The sequence below is a fragment of the Bactrocera tryoni genome, chromosome 4 (assembly GCF_016617805.1).
Source record: "Bactrocera tryoni isolate S06 chromosome 4, CSIRO_BtryS06_freeze2, whole genome shotgun sequence".
Classification (NCBI taxonomy): Eukaryota; Metazoa; Arthropoda; class Insecta; order Diptera; family Tephritidae; genus Bactrocera; species Bactrocera tryoni.
Window position 1 is genome coordinate 59,055,834 of NC_052502.1, and position 10,657 is coordinate 59,066,490.

Below are 10,657 nucleotides of genomic sequence, written 5' to 3' on the forward strand. Positions count from 1 at the left end.
TAAAATTATTTGCCTTAGTTGTCCATTTTATTTTCTCATGCATTTCAGTCGATTTTTGTATAGAAATTTTACCGGCGTAGAAGCAAAATGCGAAACAATCATACATATATTATGTCGTTTGCACATTTCTCTGTATGTTTGCGAAAGCAAATGTTCTACAAAAGCATATTTCTATACTTAAACAAAATTATTTGAACCATCGTATATTTCTTACATGCATAACTAAACCATACTTAAGACAACGCCACGAAAGTGTCAATAGTGGTGTTGGTGGTAAGCACATAAAAAGTCACAATGTGAACGCAGGTTCGAATATCGACGGACTTAGTCTTCATTTTTTGCATTTTAACATCGTAATACTATACTAATAAATATTTTTCTTACAAATAGAAATTAAATTTATCACAGCAATATACCTAATATACATATACATAATATTGCTGTGATAAATTTAATTTCTATTAGTAAGAAAAATATTTATTAGTATAGTATACGATGTTAAAAGGCATACATCTTTCTATCCTATCTTGTGTATCTGCACATGCTCATATGAATGTATGTATACACATGTGCGCGTTCAGAAATTCAAAGAATTCGCACAAAAAAAAGAGAGACGAAAGAAATAAAGTCACATAAAATAGTTGAGAATTCGCAAAACTTAAAGACAAACGAAAGAAAAATAATGCGCAATCATACATAAGCGTACTGTACTTATTAAACGTATTATTTTTGCGTAAAACCTTGGAATTTGTTCATTAAAATCACCACTCAGAAGTCGTTTTATCCGTTGTAAGCGAGCGATTTTCGAAGAAACATCATTTCTAATATGCCACAACACAATATTAGAAATGAAGTTCATAAACCTCACGCTGTCAGATAAAACGATATACCTCGTCATCGCGGGTCGATTTCCAAAAAATTTAAATGAAGACTAACTACAGAAATGATCCTGTAAAGTATAGCCTTAATTTTTCAACGGCCAACGTAGAGTATTTCAACCAAAATATACGCAAAATAGTTGAAAATTCGCAGAAATGAAAGACAAACGAAAGAAAAAGAAGCATAACTTCAATAACGCATAAGCATACAAACATACATATGCGCAGCAGCAGCAAGGAAAGAGGTAACAATCGGCGATCCATTGTATATTTCTTTCATGCATAACCAAACCATAATTAGGACAACGCTATACAAGTGTCAATGGTGGTGTTGCTGGTAAGCGCTTGAAAAATTACGACGAGCACTTAGATTCGAATCCCAACAGAATTTATTTTTAATTGATTATGTCACCAACCAAAAATTGAAATATTGTTCCACAAAAACAACAACAGCATAAGCATGGCAACATTGTGTTGTTGGTAGAAAAGCCGAGCTGTGCCGAAAAAAACGAACAAACGATCGCCGATTGTCACCGCTTCGCTTGCTGCTCGAACACCTTCGCAGACAAGGTTGCGTAGATTCATAATGAGCAAGGTTGCGCAACCTGAATCTATCGCAACATTTTCCGAACTCGTATAAGAAGTATAACTTCAAAAAACAATTCAATAAAAATACCGGAAGACAACAGCATCGCCGCTGCCGTGGTAAACTCTGTACACACATTTCACATTTGCTCAGAGACACTCAATTGGGATTTTTCAGTCACGATCGGTCATCGGTCAAATTGCGCGCCAGTTCGTTTTGCGAAAAATAGTAATAACGTGTTAGAATTAATATTAAAAGTTCATGATAAATTATTTTGTATAATTTAAAATTATGAGTCAGAGTTGTGCAAATGAAATAATGTTAAAATTGTGTGAAAAGGTGTAAGTGTGCTAGTGAAAGCAAAAAATGTGTGAAATAAAATATTGCGCATGTGTAAGTAGTTTTGTTTTCTACAATTATGTTATGGTTATGTTTGGTAATGATGTTAATAGAGAAGTGAGTGGAAATCAAATATTATTTATCATTCATAAGTAATAAATGCTGTGAAAATTTGTGATTTAGTTTATTTTTAAATGTATTTCGTTCAATGTTCGATGTTCGTCTATCGTCGTTTTCTAATTAAATAACAACGTTGTTCGTATAAACAAATAAATAATATCAAACCCGAAGAATAATAGCTTTGTTTTAGCTCTAAGACTTTAAGATGAGTACAGGGTGTTTCATACAAATTACTTTATATTTGATCTTAATAAATTGAATATATTTTAAGAATTCATATTTGCATATTTTTTTTATCAAAATGAACGCTCACTTTATATTAAACTAATTTTAGACTTCATTTTAAAAATTGAAGAAAATATTAGAATGCAATTGAAAAGTGTTTATAAATTATTTAAAAAACATTTTTGGTGTACCTGATATTGAAAATATTATAATTCCTAAAATTTTAGCTTTAATAAAGTTGTTTTTAAATAAATTGTTTAGAAAGTGCTTAAAATTTCTGTTATCTAAATTGGTAATAGTTTTTGCATTTAAATTGTCGGAATTTTATTTGGGTATATTTAATTCTCTAATAATTTTGTTAAATATATTTTTTTTAGCAAAGTTATTGAACATATTGTTCAAGAATCAGACACCATTTATTCGACCATCTGTCATTGCTTTCAGGATCAATATGATTTCATATAGACATACATATGTATCTGGCACATAAGTTACTTTGCTTTTAATCATGTTTTTGTATCTTATTTCCGTTGATGTACTTTATATATAACTATGTATGAAATCATTTTGTTTTGGATTTTCATTTAAACAATAGTAATTGTTATGCATATTTCCCAGTCTTTCCATTCTTACTTAAATATTTATTTACTAGTTTTGCAATCGTCCTTGCTCCAATTCACAAAATATTTATTTCAAAATCGTTTAAATGGTAATAATTTGCAAGCGAGCAAATACATATATAAAAAATATTCATAAAGTTTAGGTTAGTTGGTGGCTTAAAATTGTGTTATACAATAAATCCATATACATTGTGACAAAAGAGTACCGGCAAATTGTAAATTAAACGCAAAATATTTAATTATTCATCAATATTTATTTTATCGCTTTCAAAGTAATCCCCAGCAGATGTAATATACTTATTCCAATTTAAATTCGGTCACGAACTTTTTTTTGAAACAAATTCAGGTTTATTGGGTCGAGTGGAGCAAGAACCAAATCAGTCGAACGGTCCCGCGAGAGATGGCGAACGCATTGCAATTGCATTACGATTTTCAAGCACCATCACTTTTTTTTTTATCAATTGAAGAGGTCGAAGGTATTCCAAAACGAGGGAAGTCTTCAACGATCTCTAGACCGAAGATTGGTTAGAAATACAAAATTTGAGATAAATTGTTTTTTCGTTATTTTTATCGATTGTAAACATCGCAATGCACTACCTCGTATCGACTTAAGCAGTTGCTGTAATCAAATTGGTTGAAAATCGCGCTCATATTTGGCATAGTAAGGACAGCACTACCAACTTACAGAGACATATTTTTTTGAAATATTATTTACCCAGGGAATTCAGACTACATTTTTGTCACAAAGTATTACAATATGCATAATGGTTGGATCTCCTAAGTTATATTGGGGAACCTAGAAGTAGTTGTCTTATCACAAGTAGTATATTCGCTATACTCGCTAGATAGATTAAAAGTTGATGTGCTTAGTAGCTTTGATTTAATTCACAGGACTTCGTATATTACATTTTCTCAATCAATTTGCTGAGTATATACATAGAAGCGTATGTAATAAAGGCTGTGCTTCTTTAAAAAAAATTTAATAGTTTACGAAACGGGTTAGTTTCGGCTTTACTCATGCGTAAATTGTTCGACCTTATCTGACTAATAATGTGCGTCGAGTATTAGTTTCTCAAAAGTAGTAGATCAAAATACATTCTAGTACCTCATAAGTTTTTTTTTATGTGATTCAGTTGCTAAAATTTTATCCTTAAAAAGTGATAGTTGCATATAATTACTATACTCCTACGTTCGGTGTGAGCTGTTTTACGCTGGCAAATTATCGTCCCAACTCACATATGGTACATATTTTAACTTAAAGCTTAAATTATACGCCACTAACATCGAAATTGATATTACATAATATACACGTATATGTATAACTTAACAAGAAACAGCTGTTAAACAATGTTGAAGTGGTATAGTGTGGAAGTGATTGAAAAAGCTTGCGATTACGCTCATCTGCTGAAATTGCAGTCAAAATAATAGTCATAATAGCAAGGTTTATGAATTGCAAAAAGCTCACAGCAGTTTAGTTTGTTAAATTTTGTAACTTCTTAGCATGAATTTCCAAACATACTACGTATTGGTTCAGTACCGAAGTTTTAAAAGGTCTTTTTTTTTTTTTTTGTGTCGGAGGGGGAATCTTCCAAAAGATACTGCCTTAGACAGGTAGCATGCACGATTCATATTGCCCGCTAAAGATACACCTCTTTCGGGATCACGCCCAGTTAGTCTTATCTAACTTTACTGGACTTGCGAAGCAGTACGCCTACGTACTAAACCCTTAACTCCGGCTTCGTTAGCTTGTATTTGGGACCGCCGTTAGGTATTACTTCGCAGGACCAAGCTGGGCAAGAATGACTCGTCAGAAACTCCTTTCGTGTTTATTCAGCTGGTCTCAAGCTTCTTCGCTGTCGTTCTCTTATCCTGAGTTCGTGGATCGCTATTGCGGACCACTCTTTCATTTTCGCCCATACCAACTTTGATTGCAGCATGTGGCTTATAATATTGTCAGGCGTCATCCTTTGGTTAAGTATTCCTTCGATGGTAGTTCTCTCCACTTCGTATCTCGAGCAGAAGAAAAAGATATGCTCGGCGTTTTCATTGGCACTGCTGCAGAATGAGCATTTTGTGTCATCATCGTGGCCGAATCTGTAAAGGTATTCCCTGAAACAGCCATGGCCTGTCAAGAATTGCGTCAGATAAAAGTCTGTCTCCCCATTTTGTCTCTCAATCCAAGCTGATACGTTCTTAATGAGCTTGTGCGTCCATCTTCCTTTTTCTGCCGCGTTCCATTGTTTTTGCCACTCTTCGAGGCTAACCTGTCTCTCCTTTTTTTGCTCATCATCTGTTAGACGCCTATTCATAGCTTTAGATTTTAGGTAGACTCTACGTAATTCTGAGGCCATTAAGTCCGGAGGCATAAGACCAGATATGAGACTGGCCGCTTCATGTGAGACCGTTCTGAATGTACAGGCCACTCGGATGGCGCATAGCCTGGTCACTGCCTTTGCCTTGTTGGCATTTGTTTTTTGGTGCAGTGCTTTCCCCCAAATAGGGGCCGCATACATCAGTGTTGACTGACTTACTTTACCAGTGTTAGCCATTATTCTTGACAGGGCCGCTGTAACAGTAGCTGCCTTGCTACAGGCTTTTTCAACATGCGCTTTGTAGTTCAATCTCGTATCAATTATGACTCCAAGGTATCTCAGGGAGTTTTGCGTTGTAATGTTGTATCCATCGATATTTAAGGTGACCGTTTCTAGCTTTTTCCTGCTCGTAATAAGCACCGCTTCCGTTTTTTCTCCGGCCAGCTGCAGCTTTGTTTCCGTGAGCCAGTCCTTAATTTTTGCTGTGGTCGCATTGAAGAGGTTTTGGATTTGGGAGAGCTCCTTAGTAACTATCGTCACAGCAATGTCGTCCGCATAGCCAATTATTTGAGCCCCTTTTGGCAGCGGTAGACGTAGCACCCCGTCGTATAGAACATTCCAAAGTAACGGACCCAAAACGGAGCCCTGCGGTACTTCACCTGTCACCACGTAGCTCTTTGGGCCGGCATCGGTATCATACAGTAGTAGTCTATCAGACAAATAGCTACTGATTATCCTTAGTAGATATCCCGGAGTATTTCTTGCCTCCAAAGCCCTAATTATATGAGGCCATGATGCAGAATTAAAAGCATTTTTGACGTCAAGTGTGACAACTGCGCAATATTTTTTATCGCCTGGTTCCCTCTGTGGCCTTGGCCGCAATGTCCGTCAATTATCCGACTGCGTCCATGGTGGATCGATGTCTTCGGAAACCAAATTGGTTTTCAGACAAGCCAGGCAGCTCTCCTTTTAGGTGACGTTCCAGACGTTTGCAGATCAGCTTCTCTAATATTTTGGCCATCGTATCGATCATACAAAGTGGTCTATATGCACTCGGCTCACCCGCCGGTTTGTTTGGCTTCTGGAGGAGAACCAGGTGCTGTTTCTTCCATACTCTTGGGAAAACGCCTTCGTTTAGACACCTAGAAAAAATTTCAGCGAAGGCCTTCTTGCTGTGTTTAACTGCAATCTTAAGCGCCTTGTTTGGGATGCCATCAAGTCCTGGCGCCTTTGTATTGCCGAATCTTTCCGCCACTTCTACTACCTCCTCCTCGTCGATTGACAAAACTTCGACTACTGATGGTATTCTTCTGCTCGTATGTTGCTCTCGCGGTGGGAAAAGCGTTTTCACCACTTTCTCTAGCAGTGTAGCACAGGTTGGTGCCTGGTTTTTACCCCCCTTGACCTTTGCCATTACTATTTTATAGGCGTCTCCCCACGGATTTTCATCTACCTTCTCGCAAAGTTCTTTGAAGCTTAAGGTCTTACTTCTTTTGATAGCCTTTTTGAACTCATTTCGCTTTCTTTTAAAATATTCGCGCAGTCCTGTGTGTTCTGGCGTACCTAAGCTTCTTTGGGAGAGGCGTCTCGCTCTATGACACTCGCTTCTTAGTGCACTAATCTCCTCGTTCCACCAGTATGCGGACCTTCGGGGTGTGTTTTGCCTTTTTCTACACATGGCCGCGTCGCAAGCTTTACTTACGTGACTTACCAGCATTTCAGCTTGTCGGTCTAAGTCGGTCGAGCTACCCATTTTTTCATCCAACATGAGGTCGAAGATGTTCTCATCTAGCGTTTCCACCTTCCATCCTTTTTTCTGCGGCTTTTTTAGACTGCTTTGGTTTCGTGGCTTCTTGCCGATTTCAAGCATAATGGCAAGATGATCGCTATGTGTGTAGAAGTCGCACACTTTCCAACGTGCAGATCAAGCCAGTGAGTTGCTGGCGAACGTAATATCTATAATAGATCCGCGGCCATTCTTCTCGAAGATATTTCTACCTCCCGTATTAAGCAGCACAGCATCTAGTAAGGCGAACGTTTTGAGCAGAGCATTACCCCGCCTGTTTGTCTTGCTACTTCCCCATTCGATTGGCCACGCGTTAAAGTCGCCTGCTATCACATTTGGTGTAGTAGTAAGGGCGTCCTGGACTAATTCGTCGAGGATCTGTTCATAAACACCTTGTAGTATACTCGGAGGGAGGTAGCAGCTGTAGAAATAGATTCCGCCTATTTTTGCTCGCGTGTAGTATGATTTCCCCAAGAGCGGCTTGTCCTGGAAGGCGTTTTCCCCACAGGCCCATATGGCAGCTTTGCTTTCTTTGTCGGTAATCCAGGTACCAGCACTTATGTTTTTATACTGCTCACAGACTATCGCCACATCTATCTTCTTCTCGTAGATTGTCTGTTTCAGTAACTCTTGGGCCGCTTCGCAATGATTTAAGTTGATTTGTACAACTCTCATTTCGCCTTTTTACATGCCGCTTGGTAAAGGGGACATTTCCAACTTCCCATTCGGTGATCCGTATCCTTTTTTCCTTTTGATTTGCATGACGCACAGGACGGTTTTTTGTCGCATTCTTTTGCGAAGTGCCCCGTTTCACCACATTTTGCACAACACTTGCTTCTATCATCCTCGCTGGTACATGCCCTCGCCAGATGTCCGTATTCCAGGCATCTGAAACACTTTCTAAGGTTTAGCTTCTCCCTTATTCTGCATATAACCCATCCAATCTAATTTTATGTGCATCAATTAATTTTTTTGCGTCCGACACGAATGCTGATCACCGCCGTCTGCGTACCCGCGTATGCTTGTCTCATGCTTTTAATTGAGCTTTCCCTGAAGGAGCTTAGCTCATTAATTTGCGATCGAATTGCATTTACGATGTCTTCTTTTGTTGTTACCTCATCTAGGTCACGGATCTCTACAGATACCTCATGGGTTAAGGCTCTTATCTGTGCCTGGTCACCTAACACCTTACATATCTCCCTCTCATATGTACCCGTGTTTGTCATTTGCGCCTTTTTCATTTCCAAGAGTATCTCGCCTTTTGCCGTCTTTCTGATGCGCGACACGTCCTCTCCAAGTTCTTTTAGGGCATCCTCCTTCTTGACAGCTCTAAGTATGTCGCTGTACGACATGTTTCCGGAGCGTGAAATTATAATCGCGTCCGGTCTCGGACGTGGGACATGAACAGCCTTCTTCTTTGTGTTTGACGTTTTGCGCTTCACCTGAATCCAATCGTTTTCTTTTCCATCCTCTCTCCTTTCTTTTGTAGGAATGTCTCCTTCATTCCACTTGCTAGCAATGGGCCTCTTTTGCATCCTTCCTGAATTGCTTTTTTCTTCGGTGGAGTTTTGCGCGCTAGTTGCTCATCCTCGCGGGGCCTTTTTGGCATTGAATCCACTCCTGCGTGTCTTAAAAGGCCATTTCGTCTGGTTGCCTTGATAGCGTTGTTGTACTCGCTTTGGGCGCGTTCGTTGAGCTTCGTCACAGAATTTAACAGATCACGTATCTGATTGTTGATCGAGCGATGAGGTAGTTTCATTGCTTCAGTTAGCTTCTTGATCACATCTCCAAGCTGAGACATAATGTCCCCTTTTGATTGCGTAGGTTCCTCTCTAGGCATGCTGTCTTGCAGCGCTGGTGGTGACGATCTCGCTCTTTCAGGCCTTTCCACGGTAAGCCCCTGTTTAGGTGATCGCATCAATCTTGGTGCGCGTCTAAAGGGATCAGTTTCGACGCAAGAGCTACTCGGCGTTCTCCTAGATTGTTCCGCTTCTGGTATCTTACCGACAGGGCTTTCAATACCGTAGCTCGTCAAGCAGTCTTGTACTCTGCTGCTTTTGTTTTTGTTATCTTTGTTTAGAAAATTCTCCATTCGTTTGTTTTTTACAGCGCATCGTGTGTAGGGGGGCGGGCCGAAATAGACAGGAACGGGTGTACCCTCGGAAACCATGGTCCTACCCCAGTTCCCTGAGGCCTGTCCTTCGCTTTACCAGTCCCGGAAAACACGGACGGACCGGCGCTCGCCCGGGGCAACGCAGGCTACTACCCCTGCGCCCAATGCACACTCCCTGACCAGGGACCGAAGTGGCTGTTTACTGATACACCACGCAGCTGACACCTCGGCAGAGCAAGCTCACATCACCTTTTTCATCCTACCAGTGGAAGACATCGCTGTTAGGATAACCAAGGACTCCCAGTGCGCCGCGCTGTGTACCGGTCAAGTTGTAATATCAGCCGCACCTAACATGGTGAATAGACGCTGACCAGGAAGCCGCCCATTATGGGTCCGTCGCGCCTGGATTTTACTTTTCTGTCATCATGCCCAGACATGATGAGGGGACACATATTTCTGTGTGGCGGTGTCGATTCGACACAGTCACAGTAGCTTCAGCGGATCTGCTAGCTTTTATGCCGCATCCTTCACTACTGCTGCTCCTCGTCGGGGATTGCTTATTCGTTTTGACTTATTTCGCAACTAACCTGCTACTACAGGTCGTTCGGCTATCCGCGACCTGCCGACCCCCCCGGTAGCTTAGAGCTTAGCTAGAGCGCCCAAAGTTTGAGTGCGTGCGTTTGTACGCGCCGGAGGATGTGCCGGAGGATGCGCCTCCAGTGCCGACCCGATCAGTAGCACCGACCACCCAAGCGGTCGATTAAAGCGCTATCGCAGTTACAGCCCACACCCCCAGCCAATTGACTAGAACAGGTTACTCTATTGGCCGCCGGACGGAGCGATGTCCCCGTAACGGCCGTGAGTCAACCGATGTGGCCCTGCACAGAATCGATCAGTGGGCCCCCCCCCCCCCCTTCATCGGGTTTTAAAAGGTCTAGTTCTTCAAATTTGCATACATTTCCTTTTAGAACTTTACAAAAATGTTGTTATATATTTGCTTGGTACAATTCTTTACTAATTGTATATTCGAAACTTTATTAAAACCAGTTTTATTATTTTCGAATGCATAACTTTCATTTCAGCTGTCATAGTACATTTATAATAATTTCTTTTATTAATATTTGAATACAATTTATAACAACATTTTTTGTCGCCCTTTTGGCTTTTTGTACCTTTATTTTTTTACACTTGCAACACGTTGCTACAGAGCATAATACTTGTAGTCTTGTTCACCAAACGGTTGTACGTATCACCTTGAACTAAGCGAGATAGATATAGGGTTATGTATACATATGTAAATGTCTGTCCGTCCTGTTCGTGTAAGCTGTAACTTGAGTAAAAGTTAATATATTTGGTACACATGTTTCTTGACAAAAAAGTAAAGCAGAGTTCGTAGATTGGCGTAATCAGACTACTGCCGCACAGTGAGACAGCCCAATAGTAACCGCGGCAAAAAATGGTTTTTGACGTGTCGTCCAATTTGGATGAAATTTTCACAGTATATTAACAGATATATAAGTAACAATTCCCTGAAATTTCAGCCTCATAACTTCATTACTTTTTGGTCTAGAGCAAGTCAAAGTTGAGGTATGCCAACGCGCTTGAAATATGTTAGTTCAATATGTAATAATCAAAAGCTTATTAAAATAAAAATACATAATAAATGTAACTTTCAAGT

At 39.8% G+C, this 10,657-nt stretch overlaps 1 pseudogene; it reads right to left on the reverse strand.

The window, feature by feature from the left end:
* Positions 1-763: 763 nt before the first annotated feature.
* LOC120776237 lies at positions 764-966 on the reverse strand (annotated as a pseudogene).
* Positions 967-10,657: the final 9,691 nt, after the last annotated feature.